This window comes from Quercus suber, unplaced genomic scaffold (assembly GCF_002906115.3).
Source record: "Quercus suber isolate HL8 unplaced genomic scaffold, Cork oak 2.0 scaffold_71, whole genome shotgun sequence".
Classification (NCBI taxonomy): domain Eukaryota; kingdom Viridiplantae; phylum Streptophyta; class Magnoliopsida; order Fagales; family Fagaceae; genus Quercus; species Quercus suber.
In genome coordinates, this window is record NW_027069536.1 from 1,642,508 (window position 1) to 1,659,989 (window position 17,482).

The 17,482-nt window shown below is 31.3% G+C and overlaps 1 long non-coding RNA gene across 1 annotated transcript; it reads right to left on the reverse strand.

The window, feature by feature from the left end:
• Window positions 1-15,794: 15,794 nt before the first annotated feature.
• Window positions 15,795-16,712, reverse strand: LOC136067426 (uncharacterized). Its single transcript, XR_010628892.1, has 3 exons — window positions 16,477-16,712; window positions 16,280-16,358; window positions 15,795-16,198 (listed from the first exon to the last, which is right to left on the reverse strand). It is a non-coding gene; the product is annotated as an uncharacterized LOC136067426 (long non-coding RNA).
• Between the last annotated feature and the right edge of the window lie 770 nt (window positions 16,713-17,482).

Here is a 17,482-nt window from a genome sequence, read left to right on the forward strand (position 1 = left end):
TAGAGGAAGAAGAATCTGCTGCGGCACTTTTCTTGTCATCTTTGACATCTCGATGACCCAGGCGGTGCATACGAAGCCGCAGACGACGGTGTCAACACAGAACTACCAGCCGTCACTGATTCGAAACTGAGAGTAGTAGAGAACTAAAGACGGAGTGAGGAAGGGGAATACAAATCCTCTGTGCCAGCAAAAGTAGAGTTGCGTTTTGTTTTTTATTTTTTATTTTTATTTTTTAATTCTAAGAAATATAAATTTTTTTAAGAAATATTTGTTCACGGCATTTTCATATCATTTTTTGTAGGTAAAAGATAAAATACACCAAAGTTTAAGTAACTACTTTTTTTTATCATAAGTGATAGATTATTATTAACAGTCTACATGATAAAAAATAATAATTTTAATAATCAATTTAAATTAAAATTAATAATAATTTACCACTTAATAAAAAAACAAAGCACCTCAAGATTAGAGATTGTGACTTGTCATTTTAAAAAGTTTAGTAGTATTGATATTAAACCAAAATTCAATTGTGACTTTTGTATTTTACTCTTTTTATTTTTTATTATTATATTATTTGGGCCCTTAACAAGTGCATTATAAAAAGAAATTATTGGGTTTAGACTTCCGTCAAAAATAGTAATTAATTGGTTTTAAGACCAAGTTGATTATTAGATCTATTATGAAAGCCTTGAGTTAATAATAATAATAAAATCTATATTATGCGCAACGGAACATAATCATAACACAAAATATAATGACATGAGAAACCAATGAAACAAAATAATTCCACAGAAAAAACCTAGGAGGACCAATTCGAAGATGAGAAAATCCACTATCAAATAGAATTTCATGAACTGAATAACTCCATTCTTCATAAACTTAACTATTGTTACCCAACTGAGCTTTGAGATCCACAAACGTCTCTGATATTGATGTGTTCCAAATGTGAACCTCTAATCCACGACTCTAAGACCACCTTTGAAAGTTCAGATCTTCAACACCTTTGATAACTAATATGAAGTAGCAACTTCTACAACATTAGATCTTGATTTTATTCAAGGAATATCATTGGCTAGTGCAAGATATGAGAAAGTTTTTAGTACAGAAACCCCCTAAATCCAGAATAATAGGCGCATGTTGCATCTCTCTCTCTCATTCAGTGGGTCTCATTTATATAGTGTAGAAAAAGTGGCAAACCCTAGTAAATTGGACGATGGGCTTGGGCTTGAAATATGCAAACTAGTCTGATTTACGATTTTCAATCAGTCAAAATTTTAATTTAAATCAGTCCAACATGAATTAAAATTTCCAAATTCACAAAACTGCAGAACTTTGCAGCAATCTTGTCTCGGAAAACGAACTTTTAAAGAGACTTACAACAAACGTTTTGTTTATGAATTGACAACATATATAAGTAAAACCTAACAGAAATAATAAGTAAAAAAGAAATTGTATGTTTTTAAAATAAATATATATTTCTTGATAATTATTAGCTTGCACTTATAAATTAATTAAATTGTATATGTTTTCTTCATATGTGTGCACAATTAGAAAGTCTACAAACACAATAAAATATCATTACATTTTCACAATAAGCTTTTTTTGATAGATAAAAAAAGCTTATTGTGAAAATGTTGTTAGATTTTTTTTTTTTTTTTATCTATTAAAAAAAAAAAGCTTATTGTGAATTATAGATGGTTTGAGTGTAATTTGCAATCATATTTTATTTTGATTTATGGTGGACTAACAGCTTAATTTGTTATTAAAATGTTATGAGATTTTGGTAAACCTATAGAAGAACTCATGCATGCATAAATCATCAAAAAAAAAAAAAAAGAACTAACGCATATTTTGACTTTATTTAATTAAAGAAAATAAGTATAAAATATCATTTAATGGGTATTAAATGCGCCTTCAACTTGTTCCCTCATGATAATTTTGAAAGAAAACCTTAATTTTTTTTTCCTGAGTTCGAATATTAAAATTAAAAAGTAGCCAATACAAAAGATTACAGTGCCGTTTTAAAAAAATAATAATAATAATAATAAAAAGGATCCCATAGGATGTAGCATTTTGCAAAAATCTAAACAATGACAAGGGACTAGATATAACAATGATTTTGTGTATAATTGTCTCTATTTTTGCCTTAAATGGACTTTGAAGAAGTGAAGAACCAGATGCGAATGTTATTACATGTCGACTAAGGAGATGTGATACATATATCTTGTTTCGAATTGCATTTTCAAATGAGCATTGACTGTTTCACATTGCGTGAAACATTTCACATCAATAGTGAAAAAGAAAATTTTCCCTTTTTAAATTGGAAGCATACCCAATATATGTCATGGTATTCTATCGATAATCCTACGATGAAAGTGGTTATTCTGCTTTCAGAGTGAAAGATGACACACTATTCTAAAATTTTACCAAAGAGTATTGCTTTTCTCTCATCCACATTCTATAGCTTATTAAAGTTTTCTTATGCGCAAATAAACTTATCTAATTTTTTACGTAGATGTCTTTGTCTCTTGTTGTGCCCTTTTAAGTTTCCAGTTTTCAACTCATGGAACAATTCCAAAATTTGAGTAAATGCATTGCAATTATATATTAAGGTAATTAAATGCATTGCAATTATACTTTGGAAAGTAAATGAGTTGCGTTTATTATTCAAAAAGTCTCACATTTTCACCCAGTACTTGTTCGCAACTACCATCACAAAGTCAAAGTTGCAAACTACAACATAATAATGATGATAAATAGTTATTATTAAGAGCAGACGTCATAAATTAAAACTAAAAAATATATATTAATAATAATAATAACGAACTCCATGCATTTGAATCAACGACTCCGCTAGTGCCAAATAGTTAATTATAACACTAGCAGATATTGCTATCATGATGGAAGGGATTGGGTCCTCCAGAACTCGCTCGCATCATTAGAGCGGACACCATAGATTTAAACTCTAAAAAAAAAAAATTAAAAAAAAAAAAATAACAACAACAACAACATAATAACGAACCCCATGCATTTGAATCAACGACTCCACCAATGCTAGAAAGTTAATTATAACACTATCAGAGATTGTTATCATGATGGAAGGGGTCGGGTCCTCCAGGACTCACTCGCTTGGAGTAGGTAAGACTGCCACCTGCGTCTTTGTCCTCAAGCTTGACCTTGATTTCTTTGGGTTTTTCAATTAGTTCTCGTAAAGCCGTGGTCAGGTTCTTCCTCCCAAGGAAAGGATCAAGAGGTCGAGATTCTGACCTAACAAATATGAGCACGACCAACATAAGGAAAACAAAAGCATTTGACCTAGCCATGCATGCAATCTCAACTCAAGCTCCAAAAACTCCTAATGAAATGATTAGTACTTTGAAGCTCCAAAAACTCCTAATGAAATGATTAGTACTTTAAGGATTGCTTATATATAGTAGCCAGATCTCTTCTTTTTCTATATTAAACTAAGTGGAAGTCAGACAGAGCGTATTTTAGGTGGATAAAAGTTGGATATAAGCTATATTACACGAGTCCAAATCTTTTGTCCCACTTTTCCTGCTCCACTCTATACTCCACCAATAAATACTTGCCACGTGATACTATTAATTAATAACTGTAAGATTAATAAGTCAATAATAATAATATTTAATTAATTAGGTGAACATGTGGTAAGTATTTATTGGTGGAGTATAGAGTGGAACAGAAAAAGTGGGACAGAAGATTTGGACTCATATTACACGTGATGAATAGATGTCTCTTTGAAAACTATTACACGTGTGCTGTTACACATTTTCGAAATTAGATAAAAGCTATTACTTGAAAATAGTGATTTTAAATCACAATTTTAGTTGTTTTTTTATTTGTGTATAAATGTGTGTAATAAACACTACTCTTCTAAGTTTAGATATTATTTCTCATTCTCCCAATCCTAGTCACCATTATAGAGTACTTAAAACCATTTAGTGTTTCTTTTAAAAAAAAAAAACCCATTCTCCCCTCTTTCTGTATGTGTGTTAAAAAAAAAAAAAAAACTATTTAGTGTGTGTCTAGTCAGGCTCTTCAACATTGTTTGACTTCTAAATTCTAATGTTGAAGAGCGTATGTAGGGGCGGTGGTACATGGCCTTGCCCCTTAAAAACCTTTTTCCCTACGAGATACCGAAGGGTCACTCCTATTTTAGATTCTTCATGCACTTTTTGCACCCACTTTGCCAATGGGAATGTTTCTTTAATGTTGAAGCCTATGTTTTCTTGAGTGTTAATGTTGAAATCTACGTACTATTGAGTGTCCTTCGTGTTGATAATTCAGATGATCTATCCATTTACCATATGAATGTAGTGTTGCAGAGAGAAAGAGAGATATATTTGGTGTCAGCCACAAATGACATTCACCATTTTGAGCGATTGACTGGTTTTTGCTTATCTTGAAGATCAATGATCTTGCCTTTTCTTTTTCTTTGGGGTTTTTCTCCGACCAAGAATATTGAAGAGTTGGCCTTAATTCCACTCTTAATTCTTAAAACTGAAATTTTAGATTCTGAACAGATACTTCTTTATTGAACAAGAACGCGGCGATTGAGGTTGGCGCTGACTTCATGACCAACAAGGATGACATGTACATTGCAAAGAAGTGAAAAAATAATAATAATAATAATAATTAAAATTAGATAATGATTGAAAGGATGATATCATGAGAGGCCTAATGTATAAGTGGTTGCATTTCTAAAGTGAAAGAAAACCTTTTTCCAAATCTTTGACCGTTCACCCTTTCAGTCTTTCTAAAGGCAAGAAGCTTTAAGGTTAAAGACAAGTTGAGAAGTACCTCTGAATCAGACTCCATCAGAATCTTTTAATGTCACGCTTATCATTACATATAGGGATTTATATGAACCGTTGGACTCATATATTGAAAAAAAATTGTTGATGTTCATTTATTTACCAAATTAATATGGATATATGAAGTCTATTCTGTTATGTTAAAGTAAAAGAATAAGAGTTATGGAGAAGCATATGCAATGAAAAAGGACGAGAACACAATGGTTACATTGTTTGGGTCATATTTTATATGTAATTGGCTAATCATTTGACAAAACACATTTTACTTGTAATTAGATAGAACTAAGTCGAGTTTAATACATCAAGAAATATGTTGTTCAAACATATCAAGTGTTAGTATTAAAGGCATGAAGATTGAACTAAGAAACAAGTGAAGAAAAGTTGTTTTTATTAAAGCTCGACAGATAGCTGCTATTGAGACTAAATAAGAAGCTCGATACAAGCTCGATCTATTGAGAATTACATTTTCAGAATTTCTAGATCTGAAATTCAGCCTATGCTGTATTATTTGTTTATGGTTTCTTTTAGCTAATCATTTGACAAAACACATTTTACTTGTAATTAGATAGAACTAAGTCGAGTTTAATACATCAAGAAATATGTTGTTCAAACATATCAAGTGTTAGTATTAAAGGCATGAAGATTGAACTAAGAAACAAGTGAAGAAAAGTTGTTTTTATTAAAGCTCGACAGATAGCTGCTATTGAGACTAAATAAGAAGCTCGATACAAGCTCGATCTATTGAGAATTACATTTTCAGAATTTCTAGATCTGAAATTCAGCCTATGCTGTATTATTTGTTTATGGTTTCTTTTTTTACAACTCTAGACATATACAAAGCTTATTTTAAGAGCTGTCATACATGGATACAAAGATCAAAAACTTAATTTTTTTTTATGAGAAATTACTGCATTTGTACCCCTTAGGATTTTGTAACCAAGTGCTTCATGATCTTCATCATTTATGAAGTGAAGAACTTTGCAGCCAACAAAAATCATTCAAGTTATTAGAGTTAGTAACATATTGGGAATTGTGCAAAGGAGTTAGTCACAGATTAAAGATTTGTGCAACAAAGAAAAGAAGGCTACTACAAGATCAAGTCCAATTGAGTATTAAGGCGAAGGTTCAACTGTAGGTTGGTATTTTGAGATAGGACAGGATAGTGGTAAAATTCCTTATACTTGTAACCGCTTGATTATTGATTAGTGGATTCTTGGGAGTGGTGACTTTAAATTCATTCGGTGGGATTTTTGCCTTGCGAAAGGTTTTCCCCGTTTGTCAACAAATTACCGTGTTAATTTAATTTCTACTGCATTTAGTTTATTTGGCGATTTGTTAGTGCCTCCATGATTTGCATGTAATTTGACATAATTAATCAACTTAGATAATTGAATTAATTAACCGGGATCAAGCTTTCTTAACCCAACATACATGACTGCCTACGTCTATGAGATAAAACCATCAATAGCTACTTCTTTACTATTTTGAAGTCTATGTTACAAAAACCCCTTAGTAGTGTATATAGGAGTTCGGGTTAACCAATATCTTTAAAAAATTATTAAACAAATTGAGCTCTAACATAATAATGTGATCATGAAACAAACTTGTAAGTATAAGACTTAATTAAATTGTATATATATATATATAAATATACTACATGTATTATGATAGTTCCCTTTCTTAATATATTTTGATAGTTGGGGGAGGAGAATTTTAATACTAAATATCTCCATTGAAAACATCAGAAAGTATCAGTTGTACATGTTACAAAACTTTTAACATTAAAATATATAAACTTGAGTATGGATTTTGCAAATTTGTAAATAAGTTCATAAAACATCTAATTATTATTTGTAATTTATTTAAAATAAAAACAGTCATTTTGTAGTACAAATTATATATATATATATATATAAAAGTTAGTGAATCCAATTTTTATAAGTTCATAAACAAAAATAATTTTCGTCTATTTAATTCAAATAATATAATTTTAACTATAATTTATTAATCATTAATATTATAGTATAGATTTGTGACAAAGTAAAGAGTTTTGATCATAGAAATTATTAGAATATATTATATATGGGAAAATAATAAATTAATCAAGTAACTCATGAATAAATTTAGCCTAACTTAATAAGAAAATGAACCAAAACTAAAATATATTGTCTAGAATTAGGGGAAATTACATTTTACTCTCAAATAAACTATAAGAATGCACATTTTACTTGTCTAAACTATACTCATTTTTACACTTGCTCTCCTAAATTACGAGAATGTACACTTTACTCCCCTAAATTATGAGAATTCACATTTACTTCTCTAAACAATTACCCATATGATGAGATGTAAAGTGTTACACAGATAATAGTTTAAGAAGGTAAGTGTGCACTCTCATAGTGTAAGAGGACAAATGTTATGAGGGTGATAATTTAGGAAGGTAAAGTATGCATTCTCATAATTTAGGGAGGTAAGAGCAACCGCATCAGTCCTTCTAAAAATTTCTATGTATTTTATAAAAAGAACCTACTTTTTTTATTATTTTATACCATTACTTTTACAAAGTACCCACATTAGTTTATCTATTCTACACTCTCTTTTATTCAAATAATATTTTTCTCACATTTTTTATTATTATTTCATACCTACCCATATGACCGCACCAACTTTTAACCAACGCCACTCACTATTTCTTTTTCTCATTCTCCTTTCTTTTCTTTCTTCTTTCATCTTTTTCTCCTTCTCATTCATTTTTTTTCTTCTTCTCATTCTTCTTCTCTTAATCAATTTGGGTTTCACCATGGGTGGTGATTTTGGGTGATGGTTTTGGGCGGATTTCACCACTACTGTGAGTGGTGATTTTGGGCGAATTTTAGGCGGATTTCTCTGCCACTTCTGCTGCTACTGCTTCTTCTTCTACATCTTCTTCTTCCTCTTCGGCATTTTCTTCTTCTTCACTTCTACATTTTAGGTTTGATTAGTTATATAGGTTGATGGATTTTTTTTTTTTTTTTTTTTTTTTTGAGGAGAGGGTTTGATGAATTTGGGATCTAGATTTAGAATAAATTTGAAGAATTTGATGATTTATATATGTGTATATATATATATATATATATTTGGATTCAAGAAGATAGAGGAGAAAGAAAGTAGAGGGAGAGAGAGAATCATATGAGAGAGGAGAGAGAATCGAATGAGAGAGAAAAAACAATTAAAAAATCAAATAAAAAGCTACAGTAATCGGGGATATTTGCACGGTTACTGTAGCACTTTTATATATAAGCACAATTTTGCAAACACTAATGTGGCTGTTTTTTTTTTTTTTTTTGTTAAAATGTGTAAAATTAACTACTTTTTATGTTTTACACAATTTTGCAACCTCGAATGTGGTTGCTCTAAGTGTAAAAAATGGTATAGTTTAAAGGAGTAAAACGTAATTTTCCCCTAGAATTATGATTAGCTCAAACTTGATTTGTGATCAGAATAAAATTAAGGAAAATTATATTTTTACATTTGATTGCTTGTGTAAAGTGTACATTGTAGTTAAAAAGATTGTACACTTTTTTCCCAAAATGACAAATATTAGCCTCATTGAAAAAAATGTGTGTATTGAATATGTACAATTTCCATCCGCCTCGTACATTTAGAAAATCACTTGTCTATTCACATAATCACATTGATCGCTTTCCATTTCACCGCACTTAATTGATCAATAAAATAAATTTTCTAAAAAGACAAAATAGAAGTACAATCCATGCCCATCATATGAATATGATATCATGCAAAGGAAAATAATATAGATTTTTTTTTTATTTTTTATTTTAATGATCGGACAGTAATATAGATTATAGTCAATTACGCTGCTGAGTGACATATGATTGAATGTCTTTTATTAGCTCTATATTGGATACTAAAAGAAGAAGCACTACGCTTAGAGAATTGTAATAATCTAAAAATCATCTAAATGAGATTTGTGAGAGTAAACATCATTTCAACCAAATCTTTTATTGACTTATATTTAATTGATAGAATATACTTAATTTGAAGGATTTCATCGTAGGAGTCCATAGTTTGCTTTAATTTTAAAATCCTTGATATTGTTGGTACTGGTGTCTGGTGTGTTGGAATTTGGCCTGGCTTTCCTTGGTCAACCTAATTTCCTAATATTAGTGGACAATTGGACATGACCTAACCATCCAAGATACCCCTATTCAATTGGATTCTCTCTCCATATATAAAACATACACATACGACATATATATGGGAGTGGGTTAAAAAACAAAAACTAAGGTGTAACCCCCTATTTGTGTCACTAATGTGAGGAAGTATATAAATAAACTAATTCTTTCTTTCTTTCATGATTTGAGATGAAAAATACTGTTAAGAAGTGGTATAACCTAGACTAGATTTATCAAAGAACTATGCTTTTGAGAATGAGTTACATCATCAAGTCTAGCACCAGAACACCTTTCCAACTAAGTCCTAGACTTAATTAATAAGTTGGTCCAAATCTTTTACTATAATACCCTGCATTTCTTTATTTGAGGTTATTATATATATATATATATGTGTGTGTGTGTGTGTGCGCGCGCGCGCGCGCATGAGTACTTTTTGTTGGTAATTACAATCCACTACCCCACTAAGCTCACTTCTCTGATGCATTAAATATAAAGTAGACAAAGAAATAAATTAGGGATAGGTCAACTCTATTCCAGTGCTTTAAAAGTGTCGGGATCAAGGATTTCAGACCCGGACCGTTCATTGAACCGTAAAAGGAAGAGGTTCAAGGTTTTTGAGGTCGAACCGAGGTCGAACCAGGGTCAAACCGTGATGACGTCATAATTAATTTAATAATCAATTAAAGCCTAAATATAGATATTAAATTTATAAAACTAGCAAAATTGACTAATATATCTATATATGTAAGGGAAATTTAATGATTTTCAAGTATATATTTAATAATTAAATAAGAAAGTTAATAAAATAAAATAATAACCATGAAAACATTAAAATTTTTGATTAATTTTTTAAGTAAAGTTGAATATCTTTGAAGAATTTTAATTATAATTTTTTTTATTCCTTGTAAGAGATGGATAATTTAATTAAGTAGAATAAAATTGTGTTAAGTTTTTTTTATATAAAAAAAAAAAAAAAAAATTGCTAAGGGGTTGGACTGCACAGTTCTCACCAGTTCGTGCGGTCTAATCTTGGTTTTAGGGGTTCACAGAATTAACAAAAAAATCCAGTTGTTTAGGCTTAAAAAATCGGTTTTCATCCCGGTTTTCACGGTTCGACCTCCTAGTCCGGTCCGGTTCTGAGAACCATGGTCAAGATAGGATATTTTCAAAAATTAAAATAATTATAAAAAAAAATTGATAAATCTAACCTATAGCAACAGTTATAACACGCTACAATAGGGCTTCCTACACTAGCATTTTTGGAAATCGCTGCTATAGGCCTCCTATTGCAGCGATTTATAAAGCGCCAGTTTTGAGTTGGCATAATAGGATTTCATATACCAACGGTTTCAAAAAGCGTTGCTATAGGCTCCTCTATAACGGCGATTTTCAAAAGCTCGAGGAAAAAAATGCTGCAATAGGATGATTATTTTGTAGTCAGGCTAAGAGGTGTATTTTTTCACTTAGAGTTTAGAACACATACAATTGAAGATGCAACCAAATTGTTCAAGGTATGATTTCTCACTGTTAGAAATAAAGAATTAAAGGTTTGTGATTTTATCATGGTGATGATACTGAAAATCGTCAGTGAGTCGCATGATCCTCACACACTCGATACCAAACCTACACAACACAGAAAAAGAAGAAGACCTTACAGAGAGTAACGGTGTGATACCAACCAAATATACTTCGAAGGTTAAGTTAGAGAACTCTTCATAACTCTAGAGTGCCAGAGCTGGGATAAATTATGTGTACCATTGTGAGATAGGGTTTTGGGGGTTATATAGTGGTGTAGATTTGACCTTAATTTCATAAGGAGGAAGGCATTTCCTTATGGGGAGAACTCTCCATCAAATTTCTGGATTTTTCGAGATGGTCTTCCTTGTAGATGACCCTCAATTATGGTTGGGTGTAGGGTGCAAGGCTTTTCCATATTAGGATTCTTGATGAGCACTTCCAATCACGTGGGAGCCACATGAGTACCACGCATCCCCCTCTATTGGGTTCATCTGCTTGGGGTCCGTCCATATTAAGGTTTGCCTAACTGAGGTTCACTTCCTATGGATCCATTTGCCCACGGTGTTTGTCAGTCTTGTCATGTTATCAGCTTTGTAGGTCTAAAAATACCCTTATCACATGAAAAACGTTAGGTATGTGTATTTTTCCTAGAATATGGTTTACACTTTAAGTTAGTTTACTACGGATTGCATTCTAGAACAAAGCCATGGACTACAATCTTAATATACGTATAGGACTTTTACGTTTTCATTAGGGTTAATATGTATTAAACCCCAAGTTGCCCACTGTGTCCATTCTAGTACAAGCTATGAATTTAAAAAGGTTATGTATATGGCTTTACATCTTCTTTTGGTTATATGTATATTAAATCCTAGGTAGCCACTGTGAGTATTTTAGAACAAAACCATGGATTAGAGCATTCGCATTTGGTATTGCAAATGCTATATGTAAGAGAATTTTAGCATTAATGCACCAAATAAGCCCAGCATCCTGTCTGCTACTTGTAAAATTTTTTACAATACCGCTACAGTACCGTCTTACTTCTAAGACAATACTGTAGCAACTTGTAAACTTATTATATTATATTTTTTTTTCTCTCTCTCTCTCCCATTCAGCTATTTCTTTCTATCTTTTTCTTTTCATTTTTTCTCTCTGATTCTCCCTTTCTTTCAACCTCATCAATTCTCACTCCCTCTCTCACATCTCTCTCACTCTCGTTCAAAGCATGCCACCGGAGTTGGGTTGGATTTAGCGTGGTCACAGACTCATGGCGTGGGTGTAGCAGTGGAGATTGGCAAAGTTGTGCGTGGTCATGCGAGGTCGTGGCGAGATCAATCCCTTTCTCATGGCGGTGATGGCCTTTTTCTGGGTCTTTATGGTGAGATCGGCGTGATTTAGGTGGAGATTGGCGAGTTGTGTGCTAATCGATGGCGTGGGTTTCTGATCAGCGGTGTGGGTTTCTAATTTTGGTGTCTTTGTGTTTCCTCGTGGTGGGTTTCTTCAATTTTTTTTTTTTTTTCTCTTGGTGGTTTTTATGGTGTCCATGGTTTGTGATTGTGGTTGTTGGTGGTGGTTTTTGGCAATTTTTTGTGTTTCTTTTCCTCTTGGTGGTTGTTTCTTGTGGTTGTTGGTGGTGGTGAGTTTGTTGTGGTGGTGGTTGCTAGTCGGGGGTGTGGTGGTGGCAAGGTGGCCATTTTCATGTGGTTGTTCTTTCTATAGTTGGGGTTTAGGTTTGTTCACGGTGGAGAAAGAGAGAGACGGGGGAGGAAGGAAGAGAGAGAAAATTAGTTTTTTTTGGTTATATATTTTAGTGGATAATAAATATTATTTTAATAAGTATAATAGGAAAATAAAAGTTGGGATGCTGGATATATTGTAAAATGGTATTGTATAATTGATAAAATAGTTTTTTGGGATGGTAAAATAGGATAGAATAAAATTCCCAGATGTAAATACTCTTACGAAACTCAATTCATTTATATAGCTTTATGTTTTCATTGGTTTATATATATATATATATATATACTAAATTCTAGAATTGGCCACCGTGTATATCCATGAACAAGTCATGGATCAAATCTTTAGTCACGAGGCTTTCACATTTTCAATTGTGGTTATATATATATATATTAGGATGGCTATAAGGTTTTCAATTGTGGATATATATATTAGGTGGCTTTAACGTTTTCTTTGGGGTTATGTATATTAACTTAAATCCTAGGTTTGTCCCTAGTGTGTATTTTAGAACAAAATCATGGTTATAGAGCCTAATTCATGTTTAAGGTTTTACTTTTGTTTAGGGCATATATTAAATCCTAAAGTATTGGCTGCTGCCTCTGAGTTTTGATAAATTCAAGGAAACATACTTTTGGGTAGAGATGCTTTGCATCAGTGTTATCATTGAGTTTAGCAAAGTATTCTCCTAGTGAGTCAATTAGTATAATTTGATAAGCTTTATATTTTGTGGAGGATATTAAGTAATTTCCATGGTTGATTATAGGTCTTATTTAAGAGTGTTTTGAGACTTTTTGGAAGTTGTTTCGGCTAGACTTTCAAAGTGATTCAAGTGTTGTAAGTAATTATGCATAATATGCACAATTTTGTTCTTTAGGTTCCTAGAAGTCAAAAGTTTTCAAAAGTTATGTTTTTAAGCATACATTTTCTAAAGTTTATCAAAAGCATTTTTTACATCATTGAAAGAGAAATTTCGACTTTTAAATAATGTTATAGAGAGAAACTTCAAATCGTAAATAATGTTTTGAACATCCGATTCTCATTTAAAAGATGATTTCTAAACTAAACTACTTTAAGAAAATAATTGAGTTTCAAAGTAAGTTTTCTAAAAAGGTTTTTATTCATTAAATTTGTTTAAACCAAGTGATTTCAAAGTCATATTCCTATTTTTCCAAATGGTATTTAAAACATTTCTTTTAGTAAATTGAGCTTTCAAACTTACTCAAAAATTGTAAAATATTTATATAAACTCCTCAGTTCTTATTCATTCCCTAAGAGATTCAAGCATCCTTTGATTTATGTCAATTCGATATTGTGATCTTCGATATGCCTCTGTATTTGGAATAATTGTTACTATCAAGTAAATTATTCTATTTTGTATAAAATTTGTTTTTGTGATATGTGACTCAAAATAAGTATTTTTATAATTGACTAGATATTTGTGTAAGCCCGCTCATAGGATTGTATGTGAGAATAAGCGTTGATCCCTTACCAGCAGGGATTAGATGTTGGTATTTGCTTACAGGATTGTATGTGAGAATATGTGATGTGTATATGTGACACTGTGCTCTGATCAATTTTTTGTATGTGTTTTTGAATGATGTTAAGATTTGATTACATATGTAACTAGTCGCTTACCCGTGCGATGCACGGGAATAGCTATAAGATGAGTTAAAAATAATAATAATAATAATAAAACCCATTATTTTTGAGTTGGAGCAATAAGCAAAAATGCATGAAATTTTTTTATAAAAAAATGATATTGAAAGAAATAGCACAAAGGTTTATTAGTTGTACAGAAGAAAGCAATGTTGTTTTATTTATTTGTTTTTTGAGAGAAGAAATAAGAGACAGAATGTTAAGTCTCTAGCTTAGTTTGTGTTGTACATATAGGTATATATAGGATATGTTGTATAATGTATACACCAAAAGGTAATTATTGAAAAGTCATAACCCTTCAAATTGGATATACCAAAAAAGATCAATAAGTAAAATATAAATTGACCTTCTTATATTAGAAGGAAACTCCCACTCCTTTACTGCGATAACATACAAAACCTAAGAGGCTTGAGAGAGTTGATATTGATTGACTTCATGTTTCAATTTGCAGAAATATTTGTAGGTTTCATAAGGTTTTTTTGCCCCATGTAAAACATTTGATCATGGACATTCTCCCCTATCAGTTTTGTTAATTAACTCTTTAGACTATAAAACTTATACAACAAATGCAATAAAGATGCATTGGTTTGGAAAATTTCTTATAAAAGTATTGTTTATACATAAAAGCTTTCTAATTTTACATTAACTATCATAATTTTAATAATGATTGTAAAAAAAAAAGGTGAACATTCTACATTGTATGAATACAATATTCAAAAAAGTTATATAACATATTATAATTCCAAAGGTTGAAAAAGAGCACTTGATTTAATATTTCAATGATTGTTTTGGCTTTTTCCATCACACAATAGATAATAATGTGTCACCAAGGACAATAAAAGAGATGAAAAATAAGATTCATGCCTTCACAAAATCATTGCTAATTGATTTAACAACAAAATCAACAATTTTAAAAAAAACTCTTCCAAACTATTGCTTTCAAGTCAATAACAATTTGCCAAGGACAATAAAAGAGATGAAAAATAAGATTCATGCCTTTACAAAATCATTGCCAAATGATTTAGCAACAAACATAACAGTTTTAAAGAAGAAACTCTTTCAAATTATTGCATTTAAGTCAAGAACAATTTGTTTGTGAAAGCAAAAAACCATGTACATAACAAATAAAATATTAAATACTTTGCTGCATATGCACGTTACACAATAATCAACCACGAATGACTAACCTATGCACTTTTACTTGCTATCTTTCCTTTTGCATATCCATTGTCCAGTTGATATTTGGCCCCAAAAGAAAACACCACCACCAACAAAAAAATAAATCAGCTGCAACTACCCCACACTGTTACAGATTTTGGCTTCAGTCTTCTTGGAACCAAATCCCTCAGGCATAACCACCATCAACCAAAGGCTTATTTAACATCAGGTTACTAAAGCAGGCCACAACCTAGTTCTAGAGAAAAAAAAAATAGCAATCATAAGTACTAAGTACTAATGTTTGGTCTATCTTTTACTACATGCTAACATAGTGATATTTAAGGAAACATTTAAACTTACTGGAATATGTAATAACAACTAACTAAAATTAAACCAAAAGAACCAAAGAAAATTGACAGTATAAAGAGTTCTATAGCCTAAAAATTATGGCAGAAAAAACTGATAGTAAACTCTATACTCTAATGAAAGTAAGATAGAAATATTAAAGATGAAACAAATTAGCCTCTAATGATGAAGAAAATAATAACACGGAAACATCAAGTAAAATTGTATCTAGACACAACTATTCGATGTATCTTACAGCATTAGACTCACGTCCATCTGTCAGTTTGATCCAGTAACTCTTCTTGCAAAACACCAAAGTGTCGTATCTGGTAAAGAACTTAGAAATCTGTGTTTTAAACTAAAACTCTGCGTCTCACTGAATATGGAACCTCTGTTCTCTCTCAGTGTATTTTGCTTGTTCATATTGTTTTGTTTGTGTTTTATTTATATTGAAAAGGTTTAAAACCAAGCAATTCCTTTTCTTCAAACGGTATTTTAACTTGAATACCCCAAACTAAAGCATTCTTACCCAAATTCTTTAATCAAAATCAAATTTAATCCAAACACCTAAATCAATATCAATCCGACCAAAATAACCAAATCTAAATAACAATTAATCCATAAATTTTAACAATGAAAAAGAAAAAAGAAAAAAAGCTTTACTGAGTCTGATGGTGGTGTGAGATCGGACTTTGGCAGGCATACGGCCTAGTGAACTCCCTCTCTCTATCCTGGTCTTCTTTTCTTTTGGTTTGTACCGGAACGATTATCCCTCTTACGAAACCCAAATTATATTCAATTCCCAGATTTGAAAACGAAAAGGAAAAAAAACAAAAACAATAACAATAACTTTACCGGTTATGGGTACACGGCCTCTCTCTGATGGTGGCAGATTTTTCAAGTTCTGTGCGGTTGTAGTACCGGCGGTCTAAGTCTGGCGAGCGACCCAAATTGCAGTAAACAAAAATCATAGTTATCACAAGATTTAGGTTTTTACTTATAAAAATTTATAAAAAATCAAAAAACAAAGAAAGCAAAAAAAGAAAACTCACTCCGTAACAGTTCATTGCCGGTTGGGGGCAGCAATAATTTTGGTGGTCAAAGTCCGACGGTGGTACTGGCCTAAGATGTCTCTGACTCTGGCCCTTTCTCTATTTCTTTCTCCAGGTCTCATCGCCTCTCTATATCTATCTTCGTGTAGCAATCCTTTTTTTGTTTTTTTTTCTCTAAGCGGTTAGTTTCCTTTTATACCAATAGGGCTCTCAAACAGTGTTTTAACGTAATGAAAACAATGTCTCTAATTTATATAGGCAAATTGAACACAAACGTTAGTAAAAAATTCACTGAAACGGTTTGTTTAATCAGTCAATCCAATTGATACAATTTTTGGTGTTTTTAAATGTAATCGTGTCATTAAATTATCAAGCCATGTGGTGTAATGAGGCACGGTCAACAAAAAGTCAAACGCTTCGGCTATTAGTTATTATATAGATAAGTGACTCATTATGTGTCCGTTTAGCATGATTAATTTTGCAAGTTTATTTTACTATTTAGCTTATTTTTGCTACTATTCATGGGCCCACTGCATTTTTGGATACTATTCATGAGTCCTGCTGTACTATTTCAACTAACTTTTACCTTTATCTACAGTACTTTCAACAAAAAGTTTTCAGTTTCAGCAAAATAAACGAATTCCAAACAGACCATATATGTTTGAAAAACTATATTTGATATCATTGAGTGAATTTGTGAAATCAAAATACTTGTACTTTGCTTGACTCTATTCTGTTGTGTATTGTGTATAATTTTTTACTAGATGTGTGGCTTATCCCATTAATTACAATTTTTAGATTAAAATTTAGATGGGAAACAAAATCTTTGAATCACTTCGTAAGTTGCAAGGTAGAGCATGGGAGTTTTTAGGCGACGTCAATAATGCTTAAAGTCTTAAAGGATTTTTAGTTATTTTTATTTCGTTTTAGATTTTACAATATTTGGAGATTATTTCTAAATTGTGGATTTTAGATATTGTAAGAGATTTATTAAGAGCGTTGTTTT